This window comes from Capra hircus, chromosome 16 (assembly GCF_001704415.2).
Source record: "Capra hircus breed San Clemente chromosome 16, ASM170441v1, whole genome shotgun sequence".
Taxonomy (NCBI): Eukaryota; Metazoa; Chordata; class Mammalia; order Artiodactyla; family Bovidae; genus Capra; species Capra hircus.
In genome coordinates, this window is record NC_030823.1 from 28,952,288 (window position 1) to 28,970,567 (window position 18,280).

The window sequence follows — 18,280 nt, forward strand, 5'->3', positions numbered from 1 at the left end:
TGAAAAGCGATTATACAGCCTCACCAGTCATCTTCCTGTTATTGGGTCACCAGGGCCCAGTGATGATGGGCGCAAAGCCCAAGCCATTTGTCTGAATTCACCGTATGTGAACACCCAGCCGGTGACAGGAAGTCTGACCTGAGCACCATGAGTCAGCAGCCTCCCTTCTATTATGAAAGCCCAAACCTATAATATAAACACTGCTTTAATTTGTTAAACAGGGCTTTGTGGCTTCTTGCCCCACCTTAACTGCCCTATGAAGTAACTGGAGAAGGAAATTATGCATGTTTCCCTAAAGAGAAGTTTAGATTTGCCTAAGATTAGAAAGATACAGGCGACAAGGATTGTCACTACCAGAACCTGCCGTGACAATGTTTATGCTCCTGTGCCCTTGAGGTGCTACTTTATACCTCTGCCTTTGTGAGAGGATCTTTTCCTTTAATTGGGTAGTGAGGGGAGTGGTGAAGAAGACACTTGACTGACCAGACTGGTCAAGCTTGGAGCCAATGGTCAAGTAGTCAGGTCACCCCTACCACGACGTTCAAGCAGCCTGAGTTTCCCTCTCAGGCTGGGACTGGCTGGAGCAGTGAAACAGGCTGTGGGATGAGGACTCCAGAGAGAGCACCCAGGAAGAGAGCCTGAAGTTATCATTCACCCATCAGAGGGATCAGGCTGATGGGTGAAATTTGAGTGTGAAGCAAAGAGACTATGAGCAGAGTTAGCTGCTGCTGCTGCTGCTAAGTCGCTTCAGTCATGTCTGACTCTGTGCGACCCCATAGACGGCAGCCCACCAGGCTCCCCTGTCCCTGGGATTCTCCAGGCAAGAACACTGGAGTGGGTTGCCATTTCCTTCTCCAATGCAGGAAAGTGAAAAGTGAAAGTGAAGTCGCTCAGTTGTGTCCGACTAGTAGCGACCCCATGGACTGCAGCCTACCAGGCCCCTCTGTCCATGGGATTTTCCAGGCAAGAGTACTGGAGTGGGGTGCCATTGCCTTCTCCGGAGCAGAGTTAGCAAGAGGGAGTAAGTCAGTTTAGTAGAAAGGAAGGGACACATCCTGAAAAGATTCCTTGAGGGTCTGGAAAAGAGAAGCAGAACCTGCCTGTGAGTATACAGAAAGCTGCCGAAGAAACTCACTTAAACATGAGCAGTTTACATAGCAGCTGTGCCACTTTTTACGGGATGGAAGTGGTAGAGGATGGAATAGAACAAAGGAGATTAAGATTTAATGTCACACTGTAGGAAAGTAGAATATTTGCATTTATTCATTTAGAAAGCTTTTACTAAGTACCTGTGCTGTGCTGTGCTGTGCTAAGTTGCTTTAGCTGTGTCTGACTCTTTGTGACCCCATGGACTGTAGCCCACCAGGCTCTTCTGTCCATGGGATTCTCCAAGCAAGAATATTGGAGTAGGTTACCATGCCCTCCTCCAGGGGATCTTCCTGACCCAGGGGTCGAACCTGCATCTCTAAAGTCTCCTGCTTTGGCAGGCAAGCTCTTTACCACTAGCGCCACCTGGGAAGTCCTATTAAGTAGCTGTGCTGTGCTGTGTGTGCTAAGCCACTTCAGTCGTCCAATTCTGTGCAACCCTGCAAACTGGAGCCCTCCAGGCTCCTCTGTCCATCGGATTCTCCAGGCAAGAATACTGGAGTGGGTAGCCATTCTCTTCTCCAGGGGATCTTCCCCATCCAGGGGTGGAACTGGCATGTCTTATGTCTAATCTGCATTGGCAGGCGGGTTCTTTACCACTAGTGCCCCCGGGAAGCCCTGTTAAGTACCTACAAATACATAAAACAGTATTGCCACCTGAATGGAAGAAACAGATTATAGGTTAGTACAGTTATAGGAGGCTTTTAACACATATATAACTTCTAATGAAGTGTTAGTGTTACTCCTAATTAGAAAAATGACATGTATACAATTTCTTTTATGATGATACAGCTAAAGATGGCAATTCTGAGTTAAGTATATATTGTGTAAGAGTTTTACCCCATGGTTTTGACATAGATAACTTTTCTTGGTTACTAATTTAACCCTCCTATAAGTTTTAATCCATGACTCAAGTTAGGAGGCTCACCATCATGATGAATATTTTAAAAATGATAAATGAAATAAAAGCGTTTGAGTTTAAAAGATTGCCATAGATCCTTTGGTTTTTTTTTTTTTAATAGTTCCTTGTGCTGTTCTTCAGAGGCTAGATAGCTTTATTGAACTATTGAGAATTGATGGACAGAAAAGAAGAAAAAAAATTTTTTCCTGCACAGCCAAGCAGCTCACTCTGAATGGGAAGATTGTTCCCTGGGCCTTTTACATATTTGTGAAACACGGGTAGTGTTCTATGTTGTTGCACTAACTTGTTTTTACCTCTCTATGTATGACAAATAGCATTGGAGAAAGCAGCAGGTCACCATTAAAAATTTACCTCATTAGATAGATAGATATGAATACAGAGATATATATTTTTTACTGCAATCCTAACACCTTGCTTGAGTACAGTAAAATGCATCTGGGACACTGAGAAATTGGATGGCCATGTTATTCACTCTCTAAATATATTAGTGTTCAGATAAAGCTATGGTTCCCTTTTTGCTGATCTGTTTACAATTTCTTTGTCTGAACTAAAAAGAGGAAGTATTACAATATGATCATTTCCTTAAATAATGACATGGCAAAATGTGTGAAATGTGATAGGAAAAACAAACAATTATGAATTCTTCATGAAACTAAAACCTGTGTTTTGACGGAAGAAAGACTAAGACAATCAAAAAGTGGATTTTAAATGCAGTTTGGTTATTTTTTTTCAAAGAGCATATTTGTGTAACATATAATCTGATATGTGGTACATTGTAGGCAAAAGGGACAACTTCAGTCATCCAAGTTCTAAAGATGCTCTTTTTTTGGTGTTCTCTGCAGTAACCAGACATCCATTTTCAACATTTAAATGCTACTTTCTGAAGAGAGGATACATCTGGTTAACTGACAGCCGGGAAGATTAATGATAACTTACACTGCATTTCAGGATTCCCTGATAGCTCAGCTGGTAAAGAATCTGCCTGCCATGTGGGAGACCCTGGTTTGATCCCTGGGTTGGGAAGATCCCCCAGAGAAGGGAATGGCTATCTGCTCCAGGATTCTGGCCTGGAGTATTCGACGGACTCTAAAAGTCCACGGGGTCGCAAAGTGTCAGACACGAGTGAGCAACTTTCACTTTCACACTGTGTTTCAGTTTTTCTCTCCCAGTGGCACTGTTTTCTAATCAATAACAAACACATTTTCCACATCAGAGGATTTCACTGTCCCTCTGTGTTATAACGACTGCATGTTACCCCAAAACATAGTGCCTTGAGGCACTATAATCATGCATTATATAATGTATTTATTTCCTCTTACTGTTTCTTTGGTCAAAAATTCAGACCAGGAACAGAATGGAGGTTTCTGATCTGGTTTCTGATCTACAATATCTGGAGCATCAACTGGAAAATCCAAAGACTGGAACCATCTGAGAGATCATCCACGCTCACCGTATGACAGTGGCTGATGCTGGCTCATGGCTGGGGGCTGGCTGGGGCTGTCAGCCAGGATATCTGCACTGGGCCTCTCTATGTGGGCTGGGTTTCCTTACAATGTGATGACTGGGTTCCAAGGGCAAGTATCTAAAGAGAGAAGGAGAAAGAGAGGGAGGTTGTATCTTTCGCATGGGCTGGGCTTCAGAGTCACATGTTTAGTGATGGTCTGCCAGACTCCAGTGCTTTGGGCTGCCACAAGTCCCTGTTGAGGTTCAGATTCATAAGCTTGAGACAGAGATTTTATCTCATATAGGAGGTTGTAAGACATGCATGTAGGATGGGAAAAATGTATAAATAGAGCCATCTTTGGAAGATACAATCTGCTACAATGTGATTCTAGAAAGGTCTCCCATCCAAGTACTAATCAGGCCAAACCCTGCTTAGCTTCTGAGATCAGACAAGATCGGGCACATTCAGGGTGGTATGGCCATAGATTAGAAAGGTATTGGAGATTCATCCTGTAGTTGCTACATGATTTAAATTTTAATAATTTTATTACAAATAAAATATCTACTCATATGAAAAATAGAGGAAAATATAAAGGGAAAGAGTCCAATAAAGTCCTACCACCCAAATAAACCACAGCTAGAGAGGATGAAAGTTTTCATATAGTCACATCTACAATTTCCCCCTGTGGTCTCTTTCATTGCCTTCCCCTCCCAAATTTTAATGAAAATTTTGAAAGAGTATTTCTAAGAACATCCACTTGCTTTCCACATAGATTCACCAAATGTTCACATTTTGCAATATTTGCTGTATCTTTTCTTCTTGCTGAACTGGTAAAAATGTTAGTTAGAAAGCTAGTTTTAGATGTCACGATACTGCCTCAGCATGTTGTTATCGGTGTTCAGTTCTAAGTTGTGTCCCACTCTCTGCGACCCCATGGATTGCAAGCGCGCCAGGCTTCCCTGTCCTTTGCTCTCTCTCTCGGAGTTTGCTCAGACTCATGTCCATTGAGTCAGTGATGCCATCCAAGCATCTCATCCTCTGCCATCCCCTTCTCCTTCTGCCCTCAATCTTTCCCAGCATCAGGGTCTTTTCCAACGTGATGACTCTTCGCATCAGGTGGCCAAAATATTGGAGCTTCAGCTTCAGAATCAGCCCCTCCAATAAACATTCAGAGTTGATTTCCTTTAGGATTGACTGATTTGATCTCCTTGCTGTCCAAGGAACTCTCAAGAGTCTCCTCCAGCACCACAGTTTGAAAGCATTGATTCTTTGGCACTCAGCTATTGCATGTATCTCCTAAGAATAAGGGCATTATCCTAAATACTCACAATACCATTATTATCTAAGAAAAGTAATAGTCTCATAATGCTATCTAATATCCATTCTTTATTCAGTACTCTCCTTTTGTTTCATGACCATCTTTCACAGCTTTAAAAAAAAAAATTAGAAAACACTCAACATTGACATTTGGCCCCTGTGTGACTTTGGCTGGTTTCCTGACCTGGATCCTGTGCCCTCAGTTCCCACCTCTGGCAGATACACCCTTAGCCGGGAGATCCCTGTCCACCCACAGAGTTGTTGTGAGTATCACATTCATTCATTTCAACTAATACTTACTTGACACCTGCTGTGTGCTAGACCATCATGCTCTCATGGAGCTTACACTCCAGACAGATAATAGAAAAAAACAGTCTTTGAGAGTTAACAATGCTATATAAATATGGGGGATTATCCTTTCAGATTAAAGACCTAGGGCAAATCTTGAAAAAAAAATCTCCTTTATGCAAAATAAAATTGATTTGGATTGAAATTAAATCATTCCTGTTCTGTAGAGGTGATTGGCAAGCTCAATGAACGGATTAGCAGTACTGAGCAGAATGACAATTTTGGAAGTTGTTGTTGTCTTATCCACTTTAAATTCCAAAGTGCATGTGTGCTCAGTCGTGTCCAACTCTTTGTGATCCCATGGACTGCAGCCGGCCAGGCTCCTCTGTCCTTCACTATCTCCCAGAGTTTGCTCAGATTCATGTCTGTTGAGTTGATGATGCCATCTAATCATCTCATCTTCTGCCGCCCAGTTCTGTTGCCTTCAAATTTTCCCAACACCAGGGCTTCCCAGGTGGTCCAGTGGTAAAGAAAATCTGCTTGCCAATGCAGGAGCCACAGGGGACATGGGTTCGATCCCTGGGTGGGGAAGATCCCCTGGAAGAGGGCATGGCAATCCACTTCAGTATTCTTGCATAGGAAATCCCACAGACAGAGGAGCCTGGTGGGCTACAGTCCATGAGGTTGCAGAGTTGGACTCAACTGAGCACACATGCACTTTGGAGTTTAAGTCTATAAAAGCACCATGTAAAGAGGTTCTTCTGCTTCTAATTAAATAAAATTATGTATATGCATTCAAGTCTGTTGAGTTGATGATGCCATCTAATCATCTCATCCTCTGCTGTCCAGTTCCACCCAGTCACATAATATTTGCTAATTTTTGACTTTTGTAGTTTTTATTTTTCGAAATACTTAATAAGCAAAAAAGCAAACCCATGTTATTAGAATGCAGAGATAGTGAGACTCACAGGGGTTAGAGCTGAAAGGGGCTATAGAGGTCATCTAACCCAGATTCCACATTTTTACAGATGATCTCATCAGTGGTTATTTTAGAGGAATTTGTATGAATTTTAAGGCTCTAGATGCACATAGTTTCTATATGTAGAAGTCCAATTTTGAAATCCTGCTTATTGGATAAAACAACCAGAATCTTATATTACCTTAATCTTTGTTCCTCATCTTCCAGTTACACGGATTTTCTTTTCTGCCCTGTGACAGCTGAAGTGGTAGTGGTGTAACAGTGTAACGAGCATTGTGTAATGGTGCTCACCTGTTTGGAGGTCTTTCTCATGCCGCTAGAAGGGTGATGGATCTTCTCCAGCAATATGAAAGAGAACACTTTGGAGCCTTTCTGTGAAACAGCTGACAGGCATTGCTTCTTCCTGTCTTTGGCTCTAAGCTGCTCAGCAACGTGGTTGGAGAATGGATGCTAATACTTGGGGATTTTATTGTCCTAGTTTAACAATTCTGGGTGCTGTTGGTTCTTAGGGAAATTCAGGACAGTGCCTTCTGTTACTTTTGGGTTGGCTTGATGACCGAGGGGGCTCTGGTCAGATGAGGACAAATTAGTCATTTGTTCATTCATGTGCTGGTGCCCCTGTATTTAGGAACAGATGTTCTACGGATGGCAAAATGGAGGACTTCAGGATTTTTTATAAAACTGAATGACCATCCTCTTGGGACTACTTAGGGACTTAGCAGAGCTCCATGTGTTACACTTACCCTGACTTTTAGGTTTCTTTGTTTTTATCACTGAGGATATTATATAGGTTTTCTTAAAATAAACAACCAGTGCTCGCTTTGGCAGCACATATACTAAAATTGGAAAAATACAGAGAAGATTAGCATGGCCCCTGCACAAGGATGACATGCAAATTTGTGAAGCATTCCATATTTTTTAAAAAAATAAAAATAAAAAAAATAAAATAAACGACCAGTCTCTTGATCCAGAGAGACTGATTTACAATTTACAATTTTTGATGATCTTTCAGAACTTACCAATGAATTAAACAATAATTAGCAATGCCATGTTAACTCATTTCAATATACTGGAGACTGCCTATGTTCTCTTATGCCTCTCTCCAAAAAAGGCCTCAGGTTTGAGCATGTGATAGCAATGGGGAAACCACTAGAGAATGGTGGTAGGTATATCCTGCTTCAAAAGTATGACCCAGGTATGGTCAAATTCTTTTTCCAGATCTTCTTCAGCTTAGTTGAGAAAGGCAATAATTTCCAGAAAGAAGTTATGGATACTGTGGGTGAGTGGATGGGTGGGGAAGCTGAATTAAACATACAGACTAAAAGAAATATCACTTACTCAGTCATGCATTTAACAAATATTCATCAAGTATCTAGTATACGCTGGAGATAAGCAGTGAATAAAACTTTAGAGAAGGTATATAGTTTTTAATACTCTTTAAATCATTTAATTTTCACAATAACCCTAGAAGTTAAAACTATTGTCTTTTTGCATTTTGCAGATGAGGAAACTGAGGCATGGCATGGTTAAGTAGCCCAAAGTTACTCAGTTGGGAAGTGACAGAGCCATAGGAGCAATAAAATATTGATAACCTTTGCAAAACCCTGTAGCTTGGATGTTTCTGGCTTGGGAGCATTATTTTAAAAGGATTATGTGTAATCACAAAGGGTAGCAAATCTGAATCTTATTCAAGAATCCATCCTAGTTATATATTCAAACATCAATTTTGTCTTTCTCCTAAAAGATCACAAATAATAAAATTAAGCAAAAGAAGGAGGTGACTGGATAAAAGTGGTGAGACATATTCTCAATGCAAAGAGCTTTTCATGTTGTATTATGTCAACAGCTTATTCATTCATGTGGCTTCCAATAACTGAAACCTAGCCACATAAAAAATAAAACACAAATACCACTTCTCTTTATGGCATGAAATACTACTGAAGCAATAAATTCTGAAGCTGAACTGCTTAGATTCCCTATACATTTAACTGTTATAAAATGTACCTTCTATACATTTATATTAACAGACCACAATTGTTAGTATGTAATTGATAGTAATATTATATAATAGAGTAGTCATTTGACTTTTTCAATGACCCCATACTCAATAGCAAGAAGGCATAGGGGATGTGAGAGACCTTTGAGGAGTTGGGAAGGATCTATCACTTTGGGGATCATGCAGAGAAAAGAACAGCTCTGTCAGGAAGGAAAGCCTGTGATTCAAAAGTATAATTTAAAAATTGAATTTTATATTTCAACCACACCTGACAGCATGTGGATCTTAATTCCCAGACCAGGGATTGAACTTGTGTCCTCTGTATTGTCCAGTGGAGTCTTAACCACTGGACTGCCACGGAAGTCCAAGCCCATGATTCAAAAGAGAGCTCTTTAGGAGACATTGGGCTTCCCTGGTGGCTCAGATGGTAAAGAATCCGCCTACAATGTGGGAGACCTGGGTTTGATCCCCAGGTTGGGAAGATCCCCTGGAGGAGGGCATGGCAACCCACTCCAGTGTTCTTGCCTGGAGAATCCCCATGGATAGAGGAGGCTGGTGGGCTACAGTCCATGGGGTAGCTAAGAGTCAGACACGACTGAGCAACTAGGCACAAGTCTCACTGCTTCCAATATGGCTGGTGACTGGATTGAGCCAGAGTTCAAATTTTTCTGCTTTTCACAGAATTAATTTAAAGAAAATATTGTAATGTAGTATTCTTATTTCTACCAGTGGGGTCCTATCTTTAATTGTTTTCTAGAGTTCTGGAGTTACTGTTACCTTTAGGAAATTTTTGTATATGGCTACAGTTTCCTGTAAATATTATGCCAATATTCTTAAAAGTATCCTCAAAGCTGGTGGAAATGAAGGAAGGAAAGGAAACTAATGTTTATTGAATACCTACCATGTGTTTGGCATAGATCTCAGTGTTTTACATGGCACATGTAATTTAGTTCTTATAACAGCTCTAAGAAGTAGGCACTACTATTACTCCACAGATGAGAAAATGGATTCCTAGAGAGGTAAGGCTTACAATAATGAAATGAATGGCAGGATATAAAATCCTCAGCTCTTGCTTCTCTTTTGTTTGTGAGGCTGTTGCTGGGTTATACTTGCTGCAAAAGTTTGTTGCTAGTGCTAAATTATGCAACAATAATCATAAAATAACAAACCGTTATTTACTGTACACCTAGCATTCCAGGCATGGATCATGTATCATCATTAATTTTATTCCCATAAAGTTGGTGCTGTTTTCCATTTTTATTGATAAGGAGCCCGGACCAGAATGTAAATTAATGCACAGCTTCCTCCACTGAGAAAGTTTCCCTTTGAAAGAATAAGTCAGTGTGCTTAGTGACAGAGATGATTCTATCTTCTGGCACTAGCTCCTTATCTCCTTGAGATCACACTTAGAGTAGCACAGGTTTAGAAAGATCAAGTAACACTCACAGTCTCATAGGTCATGAGTGTTAGAGACAGGATTCCAATGCAGGTCATCCTGCTCTTCCCCAAAACCACACTATCTTCCCAGCATTCAAAGAATGAGCAGCTGGCCTCAACAAACAGCTCTTCAGAATGTTCTCCCTTCATTGTGCTTTCCCTCTCGCATTCCTTGCCATCATTTCACAGTGCATATGTTATATGAGGAACACAATGGCTATTATAAATGTTCTGTTAGAATTACAGAAGAGTGAAATTGGTACATAGTAATCCATAGAGGTGAGAACAAGATATTGTCCAAGAAATTAAAATAAAGGAAATAATAAACAAGCAATCCCATTAAAAAGTGAGCAGAAGACCTGAGTAAACATTTTTCCAAAGAAGACATACAGATGGCTAATGGGCACTTGGAAAGATCCTCAGCATCACTAATTATTAGAGAAAAGGAAATCAAAATCACAATGATATATTACCTCACATCTGCCAGAATGGCTAACATCAAAAAGTCTATGAATAGCAAATGTTGGGGAGGATGTGGAGAAATGGGAACCCTTGTACACTGTTGGCGGGAATGTAAATTGGCACACTGTGGAAAGTGGGGCTTCCCTGGTGGCTCAGATGGTAAAGAATTTGCCTGTAATGCAGGAGACCTGGGTTTGAAATTCCCACTGTGGAAAACAGCATGAGATTTCCTAAAAAAAACTAAAAATAGAACTAGTAGATGATCCAGCCATTCCACTGTTGGATATATATCTGAAGAAGACCAAAAAAAATCAACTTGAAAATACGCATGCACCCCAGTAGCAGTATTATTTACAACAATCAATATATGGAAGTTTATACCAGTATTATTTATAATATCCAGTATATGGTAGCAACCCAGGTGTCCATCAACAGAACAGATGAATGGATAAAGGAGATGTGATATATACACATACATGTGCACAGTGGAATACTACTCAATCCTAAAAAGGGATGAAGTTCTGCCATTTGCAGCAACATGGATGGACCCAGAGAGTATTATCCTTATGAAATAAGTTAGACAGAGAGAGATAAATATTATGTTATTTTATACATATTAAGGAAATGGCAGCCCACTCCAGTATTCTTGCCTGGAAAATCCCATGGACCATGGAGCCTGGTAGGTTACCGTCCATGGGGTCGCAAAGAGACGGACATGACTGAGTGACTTCACTTCACTTATACATGGAATGTAAAAATTTAAAACAAATAAATATATACAACAAAACAAAAACAGACTCACAAATATAGAAAGCAAACTAATGGATACCAGTGGGATGAGAGAAGGGGGGAGGGGCAAGATAGGGGTGTGGGATTAAGAGATACAAACTACTATATATAAAATAGATAAGAAACAAGGATATATTATGCAGCACAGGGAAATATAGTCATTCTTTTATATCTTTAAAGGGAGTATAACCTATAAAGATATTGAATCATTATGCCAAATACCTGAAACTAATATAATATTGTAAATCAACTATGTTTCAATTAAAAAATATAAATAAGGGAAACAAGATTGCTCTCCAAAAAATTAAGCAAATGAAATTCACACATATTCTGAATAGACATGACCACCAGTGGAAATGAATTAAGAGGTTGTGTGAATAAACGTTTCGTTGAGAGGTGCTGCTGCTGCTGCTGCTAAGTCGCTTCAGTCATGTCTGACTCTGTGCGACCCCATAGATGGCAGCCCACCAGGCTCCCCCGTCCCTGGGATTCTCCAGGCAAGAATACTGGAGTGGGTTGCCATTCCTTCTCCAATGCAGGAAAGTGAAAAGTGAAAGTGAAGTCGCTCAGTCATGTCCGACTCCTAGCGACCCCATGGACTGCAGCCTACAAGGCTCCCCCATCCATGGGATTTTCCAGGTAAGAGTACTGGAGTGGGGTGCTAGAAACACCTAATATACTACTCACAGTGACCTGGAAACAATCTCAAGGAGACCACCTGATGGTTTCATCAGCAAAATCCTGATCTGTTCTACTGGGCTTTGTCTGGATTGACCTTATACTCAGACTGGTGATGGTGAACCCAGGGTGGGAAAGGAAGTCAAGGACCTTGAGTTGGGCATGTTTATCCAACACGACTCTTCTGTTGTGACGCAATTATGAGTCATCATGCTTCCCAAGCCTGGATGAGATCTCTCTCAAAACAACACCCGTTTCTAAACTTTTATTTCATGTTCACCAAGTAATCTTTTGATTATTCTATTTCCCAGGTACCTCACTGTCAGAAAAGACGATGCTCTGGATATGAGTTACAGGGATCCAAGGATGTATTCACTACCGCAATGTATTGTAAATGAAGACATAAGAACTTGGGTTTATAAATGTCTGCTGTCACCCTGTTTGTTTAACCTATATGCTGAGCACATCATGAGATGCCGGCTGGATGAGTTACAAGCTGGAATCAAGATAGGTGGGAGAAACATCAACAACCCTGAGGTTGTTGCAGATGATACTACTCTAAAGGCAGAAGTGAATAGGAACTAACGAGCCTCTTGATGAGGATGAAGGGGGAGAGGGAAAGAGCCAGCTTAAAACTAAATATTAAAAAAACTAAGATCAACTAAATATTTAAAAACTAAGATCAAGGCATTGGGCCCCATTACTCCATGGCAAATAGAAGGGGAAAATGTGAAAGTGGTGACATATTTCGTCTTCTTGGCTCTAAAATCACTATGGATGGTGTAGCCATGAAATCAGAAGATAATTGCTTCTTGGTAGGAAAGCTATGACAAACCTAGACAGTGTGTTGAAAAGCAGAGATATCACTCTGCTTACAAAGGTTTGAAGAGTCAAAGGTATGGTTTTTCCAGTAGTCATGCATGAACGTGAGAGATGGATCACAAAGAAGGCTGAGTGCTGAAGAGCTGATGCTTTCGAACACCCTGGAGAGTCCCTTGGACAGCCAGGAGATCAAACCAGTCAATCTTAAGGAAAATCAACCCTGAATACCCCTTAGAAGGACTGATGCTGAAGCTGAAGCTCCAGTATTTTGGTTATCTGATGCGAACAGCCGACTCTTGGAAAAGTCCCTGATGGTGGGAAAGATTGAGGGCAGAAGAAGAGGGCGTTGGAGGATGAGATAGATGGAAGGCATCACCAGTGCAATGGACATGAACTTGGGCAAACTTCAGGAGATGGTGAGAGACAGGGAGGCCTAGCGTGCTTCAGTCCACAGGGTCACAAAGAGTTTGACATGACTAGGTGACTGAACAACAACAACATGAATTTCGTATGAGTGTGGTTTCTACAAGTCAGTTTCCTTGAGACAGAGAAGCTCTAGAAGAATTGGCATGGCCGTGTTTCTGAACTTCCAAGGGCAAGAACAGAGCCAGGCTCATACTGCTGCTACCCTGGGAGGGTGTGCAGGGGTTGTCAGCCAGGTGCCATCTCTCTCATCACCCTTCTTTTCAGCTTCAAAAACAAGCTCAATAGTTGGCTGTGTAAATGCCAGGAAATATGTAAATGTCCAAGAGGGTAAGGAAACTTCTCAGAAGACTAAAAGTCAGTAATGAATCAGGAGGGATAAAAATTGAGAAAATGATAGGAACCATGTTAAGAAAAAAGAAAAAAGAACTGCGTAATTTTAAACAGTGACAACAGGCAAGAACAAGCTTTGGAAGGGAATGAAAGTAAAACCATGTTGTAGGAGACCAGAGGAAAATTTTGCAGCTTGGATGGAGGAGTCTATCATGTTAAGACAAGGTGGGTCCAGAAAAACTCAGAAAGTGATCACGGTGGTCTATGTGAAAAAAAAAAAAAAAAAACCAAACACCTAGGTTAGGGAGTAGGAGATCAGGAAAGTCAAAAGTCAGTGACATGAGGATGATAACCTGACTGTCAATAGGTGGGAAGGGTTTAGCATTTTCATTGCTCACTCTCTTAGGAAAGACAATCAGCTGCCTTCATCCCCCATGCCCCACAAAGAAAGCTAAAATACCCATGTTTATGGAATCATTGCAAGCGTTAGATTTCTGTCATCTTTCTGTTGTCTAAAACTTCTCAGGGCACTGAAGATTTAAAATGGCAATAGATAGGAGGACGTCTCTAATTGAACCAAGTCTTTGGTTAGAAATCGTCAAGTTCCCCAGTGCAAACCACACCCAAGGAGTTCCTCAAGGAGAACTGTGAGTCACTTTGAAGAGGGTCCTGCAGAGGGCCTGCCTCTGCTCTGATAGCGTCTACACTGTCCGTTAGGAGGTGGATCTCCTCCAGGTCTGATCCAGCTGCATCAATATGAGTTCTAAATTATTAATAATACCCATCTCTCACAGAATCAAATTGTTATTAATGGAAGAGTCCCATGTTTGCTTTTATTAATAGATATCTCTTTACCCTTTTTTGTCTTGTTTTCCTAACTCCATGGGCAGAAGAAAAAGTATATTCACTCACTCATTAATTCATCCATTCAAAAAAAGTGAATACCTACTGGATGCTAGGTACCTTGCCAAGTTTTGTGGGGGGTAAAAAAATGACCAAGACATTTCCCTGCCTTAATAAAGCTCACAGTGTAGTCAGGAAGATAACTTATAAAGAGTAATCAGAATACAGGGTAATAGATGCTGTAATGGATCCCTGAACCCTTTCCTATTTCAAGGTGGCAGGCTTCTCAACTATGTGCAAATAGTAACATCATTCATTAACCTCCTTTGTCTGGAGTGCCCTTTCTATTAACTTGCTGCCAACATTTCAGATAATAGCAGCAATTATGGTGTAAAATATTTTTTTCTTCTGGTTCATTAAGCTGGAAATGTTTTGTTTCTCTTTCATATCTCAATTATGTTTTGTTTGCCATCTAATTATTGATGTTAACATTTTAAAGTAGGCTGGAGAATAGATTTTATTTACATGGCTTGCAGTTCTGTCATAAGGGATAATTTCTTTTCTTCCAGTTGAAAAAAATGGGAAACAGGCACTTAGGCCCTGATGGTTATCTATTGGGCTTCACCTGTGGCTCAGCAATAAAGAATCTGCCTGCAGTGCAGGAGCTGCTGGAGGTGAGAGTTCAATCACTGGGTTGGGAAGATTCCCTGGAGGAGAAAATGGCAACCCAATTCAGTACTCTTGCCTAGAGATCCCGATGGATTCTCCAGAGTTGGGACGACTGAAGCAATGGAGCACACACACACGCATATGAAATTATATATTAGGCAGATTAACATTTAAAAAAATCAAGGACCAGCAACTTTAAAAAATCTTAATACAATGATGGAATGTAGCCTGATATTTGTGCAGAACAGCTCATCCAAAACAAAGAAATCTGTTCTATACTGTCACATATTGTTCTTATTTACATAGCTTCAATCAATCATCTGATGGCCAGCAAAGTATTAGCAATAGTAAATATTTGGTAGAAGTTCAAATTTGGAAAACTCAGCAGGGGCCACAGGACTGGAAAAGGTCAGTTTTCATTCCAATCCCAAAGAAAGGCAATGCCAAAGAATGCTCAAACTACTGCACAATTGCACTCATCTCACACGCTAGCAAAGTAATGCTCAAAATTCTCCAAGCTAGGCCTCAGCAATATGTGAACTGTGAACTTCCAGATGTTCAAGCTGGTTTTAGAAAAGGCAGAGGAACCAGAGGTCAAATTGCCAACATCTGCTGGATCATGGAAAAAGCAAGAGAGTTCCAGAAAAACATCTATTTCTATTTTATTGACTATGCCAAAGCCTTTGACTGTGTGGATCACAATAAACTGTGGAAAATTCTGAAAGAGATGAGAATACCAGACCACCTGACCTGCCTCTTGAGAAACCTGTATGCAGTTCAGGAAGCAACAGTTAGAACTGCACATGGAACAACAGACTGGTTCCAAATAGGAAAAGGAGTACGTCAAGGCTGTATATTGTCACCCTGCTTATTTAGCTTATACGCAGAGTACATCATGAGAAATGCTGGGCTGGAGGAAGCACAAGCTGGAATCAAGATTGCTGGGAGAAATATCAATAACCTCAGATATGCAGATGACACCACCCTTATGGCAGAAAGTGAAGAGGAACTAAAAAGCCTCTTGATGAAAGTGAAAGAGCAGAGTGAAAAAGTTGGCTTAAAGCTCAACATTCAGAAAACGAAAATCATGGCATCTGGTCCCATCACTTCATGGGAAATAGATGGGGAAACAGTGGAAACAGTGTCAGACTTTATTTTTGGGGGCTCCAAAATCACTGCAGATGGTGACTGCAGCCATGAAATTAAAAGACGCTTACTCCTTGGAAGAAAAGTTATGACCAACCTAGATAGCATATTGAAAAGCAGAGACATCACTTTGCCAACAAAGGTCCATCTAGTCAAAGCTATGGTTTTCCAGTGGTCATGTATGGATGTGAGAGTTGGACTGTGAAGAAAGCTGAGCGCCGAAGAATTGATGCGTTTGAACTGTGGTGTTGGAGAAGACTCTTGAGTGTCCCTTGGACTGCAAGGAGATTCAACCAGTCCATTCTGAAGATCAGCCCTGGGATTTCTTTGGAGGGAATGATGCTGAAGCTGAAACTCCAATACTTTGGCTACCTCATGCGAAGAGTTGACTCATTGGAAAAGATCCTGATGCTGGGAGGGATTGAGGGCAGGAGGAGAAGGGGACGACATAGGATGAGATGGCTGGATGGCATCACGGACTCAATGGACGTGAGTCCAAGTGAACTCTGGGAGTTGGTGATGGACAGGGAGGCCTGGCGTGCTGCGATTCATGGGGTCGCAAAGAGTTGGACACGACTGACCAACTGAACTGAACTGAACTGAACTGAAAGGTTTACTACATATTTTTACACATAATCTTCACAACAGGTGAGGAAATAGAAGCTTGGATAGTTCAAGGTCTTTAGAAATCAGGATTCATTTACATCTTCTCCCTCTGAATTCAGTACTTTTTAACACGCTGCTTCCCAAAGTGCTTCACATGTTCAAAGAAATTCTCAGGAGTAAGCTGCCTTAAACCACATGTCAGAGGGACTGACCCCACTGCATTTGTGTTGAGGCTGGTCTAGAATGGGATGTGGCTCATTCAGGGTGTTACTGGCCTGTGAGCCCCTGACGGTTTAGGGGGAGTTGAGGGCTGACATAAAGTTGGGAGCTACTGTCTCAGATCTCCTCTTCTCTAGGAGGTTGATATTATGCAGGTTTGGAATGTGCTAGCAAAAGTAGCAAAGGAAGGAAATGATTTTAACGAAATAAAATGAACAAAGGCACTGGGTTTTTAAGGAACTCCAACTGTCATAAAATGACTTACTGAGATTTTGTCTACATAACAAATGGTTTCCAAATCACCTGGAATTATACCCAAGTTGGCCAAAGTTGTTTTTCACACATCACTTTGTCCTTTAATGTCCCCGTAACGTGACTCCATCTAAGTCTTACAGTATTAGTAGGACTGTGTTTCGCTGTTTGAAATCTTCATGATCTTCAAACTGAAAGACACTTGGTCTTCTTTTCTAATCTCTGAACACAGTAATTCAATAAGACAAGAATTCTTACACAGTAGTTCTGGCGTGTCCAACCCTACCTGATTTCCATAGTCTACCCTGATGAAGGGACAGCTCCTTAGACTTATGTATTAAAGATTTACCAAGTGTCTATTTTTCCAAAAAGGGACTTCCCTGGTGGCTCAGATGGTAAAGCGTCTGCCTACAATGTGGGAGACCTGGGTTTAATCCCTGGGTTGGGAAGATCCCCTGGAGAAGGAAATGGCAACCCACTCCAGTACTCTTGCCTGGAGAATCCCATGGATGGAGGAGCCTGGTGGGCTAAAGTCCATGGGGTCGCAAAGAGTCGGACACGACTGAGCTGCTTTACTTACTTATTTTTCCAAAAGCTGCTTCATTGGTGAGGTGACGTATGTGTGTCTGAGATAGAATTAAAAGATTAGATAATTGATTGCTGCACTAATCACTGAGAAGACTCTAAGAACCTCCTTACAATACGGAAGCATAAGTGCTGGGGGAACACAGGTAATGAGGTTGTGCCTCGTCATTCACTCTTAACCAAAGCACTCACTGTATTATAACTAATATCTGAAGTTTACCGACTGTACTAAACTTTCATGTCCATAATCGGTGACAAAGGTAATCAAGAGTAGTTACCTAACTTTAAATTTAGACTCTTTAAAATAAGAGAATGCAGAATCAGAAGAACAAAAGAAATCTGAGAGATTATAGAGGGGTCATTCAAAAACACTCCAAATGTAACCCATGTCATACAGGCTGCTTAATCATGTCCAACTCTTTGAGACCCTATGGACCGTAGCCTTCCAGGCTCCTCTGTCCATGGAATTTTCCAGGCAAGAATACTGTAGTGGGTTGCCATTTCCTCCTCCAGGGGATCTTCTGGACCCAGAAGAAATGCGGGTTGAACCTGCATTTCCTGCATTGACAGGAGGATTTTTTTTTTTAACCAGGCCTTCTTTCAAAGTGTCTTTCATCCAACTCCAGGAAATAAGTCTGTGACCCAACCATTTCTAGTGAATATCTGCTTGACCAAAACCAGAATATGAAACTAGAATATTCCTATGACAGACTAGCATGCTGAACTGAGCGTTCATCATAATTATCAATAAGATGCATGAAAAAGAGTTAGGGACTTCCTTGGGGATCCAGTGTTAAGAATCTCTGCTTCCTCTGTAGGGGGTGAGGGTTAGATCCCTGCTCGGGGAACTAAGATCCTGTGTGCTGCCCTGCATGGTGGGCCAAAAAAACCACCAAAGGGTTGTAGTTCTCTTTGACTTTAAAG